Consider the following 5,000-nt stretch of genomic DNA (forward strand, 5'->3'; position numbering starts at 1 on the left):
GATGGAGTTTACCACCCACTTAGGGCTGCACTCTCAAGCAACCCGACTCTGAGGAGCGTACCTCTCGCCGTCTCGCTCCGTCGCTACGGGCCTGGCACCCTCTACGGGAAAACGGCCCCGTTCAAGACGAACTTGGACAGGAGTGGCGACGACGAGAAAGCGATACCTCCCGAACACCACATCTCCCGCGATCGTTACAACCGCGGGATTCAGTGCTGGGCTATTTCCTGTTCGCTCGCCGCTACTAAGGAAATCCTGGTTAGTTTCTTTTCCTCCGCTTACTAATATGCTTAAATTCGGCGGGTGATCCTCCCTGATCTGAGGCCAACGATAAAAAAAACGAGGCAGACGCGATATCCGTCAACGCGACGGCGCCGCTTTCGTCGAGACGAGAGAGAATTTTCATTCCGATCGTTCCGACGTCGGCGTCGACGCGCTCTTCGGACGTCGAGTCCGCCTACTCGATATATATACAATATATATATATACGAATGTTTCGATGTCATCACGTTCAACGATGCGAGCGCGCTTTATTTACACATCATATAAACACGTTCGTCTCGTATACGTCGTAACGATCGCGGAGCTTTTGTATTCGAAATTTTGACATTAGAGTATGAACAAAAGAAACGCACGTACTCGATAATCACGAGACGAAGAGATCACCTAAACTCCGATTACCCTCTTTGATCGAGAACAACTCAATGAAACGATCGAAAGGTCGGAGATGGGCGCTCCTCGTCTGGCGACGAGCGACGCTCTCAGTCTCTCTGACGTCGCATAACGAAACTCCGTGACGTAAACGTACACACGAACGCGTATATAAAAATATAAATAATATATACACACACACGCATGTAAACGTAAACATACATACACATCGTATTTGTTATATTTGAACGGACCGAGAACGAGATTTATATTAAGTATATTTAAACACGTAATATAACACATCGAACGCGGATACCGTCATATGTTCGAGAAACGTCAGTCAGTCTATTGAGTCGGTTACGAAATAATAGACATTACGACATTAAACATTGAACAGTGTGGTTTATATTTTTATACAGCCGGCCCTCAGACAGGAGTGGTCCTGGATGTTTCTCCACGGACCGCAATGTGCGTTCGAAATGTCGATGTTCAAATGTGTCCTGCAGTTCACACTATGACGCGCAGTTAACTGCGTTCTTCATCGACCCGCGAGCCAAGTGATCCACCGTCCAGGGTAATGGTTTTTAATTTGTTTTATTTTTATAATTTCTACGATCACTCGAACGATTCTATACGCCAGTGATATGAGTTTATTTTTTTTTTATTTTTATTTTTTTTTTTGTTTTTTTCTCTTATTTTTAGTATACAGAGAAAAATTCAAAAAATTAAAAAAAAAAAAAAAAAAAAGTTAAAAAAAAAAAAAAGTACAAAAAAAAAAAAAAAGAAATATACATTTTATTTGAAGATGACGATGTGCGTTAACACATCGTACTTTCCTCGAAATCGACATCGAAAAATATCAGAATAGGACGCGTTACACGACTCTGGACTCTGACTCGGACACACTGCTGTGTGAGAGAGAGAGAGTGAGAATCGCGTCCTCGCATCGAAACGACACATTCCGAACGGCGATATTTGTGTTTTAGAATTTTATTATCGTTCATTATCGCACTCTTTCGAGATTGATAATTTACGTTAATGATCCTTCCGCAGGTTCCCCTACGGAAACCTTGTTACGACTTTTACTTCCTCTAAATGATCAAGTTTGGTCAACTTCCCAGCAACGCCGACGGCCGTGAAGCCACCGCGTGTCGGTCCGAAGACCTCACTAAATCATTCAATCGGTAGTAGCGACGGGCGGTGTGTACAAAGGGCAGGGACGTAATCAACGCGAGCTTATGACTCGCGCTTACTAGGAATTCCTCGTTTATGGGGGATAATTGCAAACCCCAATCCCCAGCACGAAGGAGTTTCAACGGGTTGCCCGGGCCTCTAGGCCAGGGAGAACATGCTGATTCCTTCAGTGTAGCGCGCGTGCGGCCCAGGACATCTAAGGGCATCACAGACCTGTTATTGCTCAATCTCGTGCGGCTCGAAGCCGCCGGTCCCTCTAAGAAGAATTTTAATACGCCGCCAGTGAGTTGCTCGACCGAAATCGAGCACACCTAAATGACGACGCCTATTTAGCAGGCTAGAGTCTCGTTCGTTACCGGAATTAACCAGACAAATCGCTCCACCAACTAAGAACGGCCATGCACCACCACCCACCGAATCAAGAAAGAGCTATTAATCTGTCAATCCTTCCGGTGTCCGGGCCTGGTGAGATTTCCCGTGTTGAGTCAAATTAAGCCGCAGGCTCCACTCCTGGTGGTGCCCTTCCGTCAATTCCTTTAAGTTTCAGCTTTGCAACCATACTCCCCCCGGAGTCCAAAATCTTTGGTTTCCCGGAAGCTGCCCGCCGAGCCATTGTAGTAACGTCGGCGGATCGCTAGATGACATATTTACGGTTAGAACTAGGGCGGTATCTAATCGCCTTCGAACCTCTAACTTTCGTTCTTGATTGATGAAAACACCTTTGGCAAATGCTTTCGCTGATGTTCGTCTTGCGACGATCCAAGAATTTCACCTCTAACGTCGCAATACGAATGCCCCCAGTTATCCCTATTAATCATTACCTCGGAGTTCTGAAAACCAACAAAATAGAACCGAGATCATATTCTATTATTCCATGCACGAAATATTCAAGCGGCATTTTGAGCCCGCTTTGAGCACTCTAATTTGTTCAAAGTAAAATTGTCGGCCCATCTCGACACTCACTGAAGAGCACCGCGATAGGATTTTGATATTGAACCGGCGTTTTACCGCCGGCTCACCGACGATATGCTCCGCAGACGTGTCAGTATCACCGCGGATGCGGTGCACCGACAGCGCGGCGCACAAATGCAACTACGAGCTTTTTAACCGCAACAATTTTAGTATACGCTATTGGAGCTGGAATTACCGCGGCTGCTGGCACCAGACTTGCCCTCCAATTGTTCCTCGTTAAAATATTTAAAGTGTACTCATTCCGATTACGAGGCCTCGAAAGAGTCCCGTATCGTTATTTTTCGTCACTACCTCCCCGTGCCGGGAGTGGGTAATTTGCGCGCCTGCTGCCTTCCTTGGATGTGGTAGCCGTTTCTCAGGCTCCCTCTCCGGAATCGAACCCTGATTCCCCGTTACCCGTGACAACCATGGTAGTCGCAGAAACTACCATCGAAAGTTGATAAGGCAGACATTTGAAAGATGCGTCGCCGGTACTGGACCATGCGATCGGCAAAAGTTATCCAGATTCATCAAAATTAACGACTTCGGACGAGACGCCCTCCGTCGATTGGTTTTGATCTAATAAAAGCACTCATCCCATCACTGGTCAGAGTTCTGATTGCATGTATTAGCTCTAGAATTACCACAGTTATCCAAGTAACTGAGTAAGATCTAAGGAACCAAAACTGATATATTGAGCCATTCGCGGTATCGCCTTAATACGGCTTGCACTGAGACATGCATGGCTTAATCTTTGAGACAAGCATATAACTACTGGCAGGATCAACCAGGGAGCTAACCGAGACTTGTTGAAGTCGTCAATTACTCTTCTCGTTTCATATTCGCATATAAAATACACACAAACTTATGCATGCATGTACAATATACGCACAGTATGAAACGAGCGTCTCACCGTATCGTCGATCGCGTTAGACGCGATAGATTTTAACGGTTGACTCTTATAAAAATTTATATGAGACACAAACGCGCTTTAAGCACGCGCGCGCGCGTGCGTGCGCTATAATATATAACGCGACGACAGCGGCGGCGGCGGCGGCGGCGGCGGAGGCGTCTTCACATAATGACACATAACGGTCACGAATTCGAACGTTCTAAACGAGATCGAGTTTTTTTTTCAAAATAACACTTCGCACACGACGTGTACGTATGTATTGTTCAACGATTATTATCGTAAAACATTGGGATCGACGCCCGGTGTTTGAGTGATCGTACCGATACTCGGGTTGTGTATTTTTTGTACATGATAAATGTAAAAATTAACAAAAAGAATTTTAGAAACGACCGTTCATATATAATATAAAAATTATACACACTATACGAATACACTGAATCTTTTAAGAACTCCGTCTCTAACGTTTTCTCATATCGTCGCGACGTCGCAGATCGACTACAATGAATCAACATTTATTCCATGAGGATAGATTGTAGCGAGAGCGACGACGACGACGATAAGAGGAAGAGCGCATGAGGCAGAGAGATCTACGTGCGTCCGTCGGTCGGCACAGTTTTACAGAACGAAAAAGAATCTTTTTATCATTTTCACGTGTGTCAGTGAATATCCCCAGCGGTCGAGACGAATCGTACGTACATACTTGGTTGTTACACTACGTAAAGTATAATATAACGCGATACGACGAATCGAGAGACACGCCAGAAGACACGCAACAAAGACGACAAATGAAAACGATAATAACATTTTTTTCGTTATACAAGAGTACTGATCCGGTCACTTCGCGTCTAACATCAATTTTTGAATGTTCGACGTTCGAACCGTCACTACTCCATATATATGCCTGACGATGAGTATGACATTCGGCTCGTTCGAACGGAATGTATTTTTTTTTTTATTATTATTATTATTTTATTATGTTTCTCATATTCGATCTGATATCATAAGACGACGAACCCCAGAACACGCACCCCCCCCCCCCCCTCCCCAACCCCCTCCCCCCCAACTGACACCCCAAACCCTCCAAAATCTCCAAAACTTCGATTATTTTGTTCTATATTTTTATAGATAGTATATGATTATATGATATTATGCAACGTCAATGCAACAACAACGACAACAACAACAACAACAACAACAACAACAACAATAAAAAAAAAAAAAAAAAAAAAAAAAACAACAACAACAACAACAAAGAAAGTTGTATCTTCGTTTATTTAAATTTCACCGGTAT

The 5,000-nt window shown here is 44.3% G+C and overlaps 2 non-coding genes across 2 annotated transcripts; both read right to left on the reverse strand.

The window, feature by feature from the left end:
- Nucleotides 1–1,071: 1,071 nt before the first annotated feature.
- LOC125075435 lies at nucleotides 1,072–1,228 on the reverse strand. Its single transcript, XR_007120202.1, has one exon. It is a non-coding gene; the product is annotated as a 5.8S ribosomal RNA (ribosomal RNA).
- A 459-nt stretch (nucleotides 1,229–1,687) lies between these two features.
- On the reverse strand, nucleotides 1,688–3,590 carry LOC125075437. The gene has a single exon (XR_007120204.1). It is a non-coding gene; the product is annotated as a small subunit ribosomal RNA (ribosomal RNA).
- Between the last annotated feature and the right edge of the window lie 1,410 nt (nucleotides 3,591–5,000).

Source organism: Vanessa atalanta, chromosome 30 (genome assembly GCF_905147765.1).
Source record: "Vanessa atalanta chromosome 30, ilVanAtal1.2, whole genome shotgun sequence".
Taxonomy (NCBI): Eukaryota; Metazoa; Arthropoda; class Insecta; order Lepidoptera; family Nymphalidae; genus Vanessa; species Vanessa atalanta.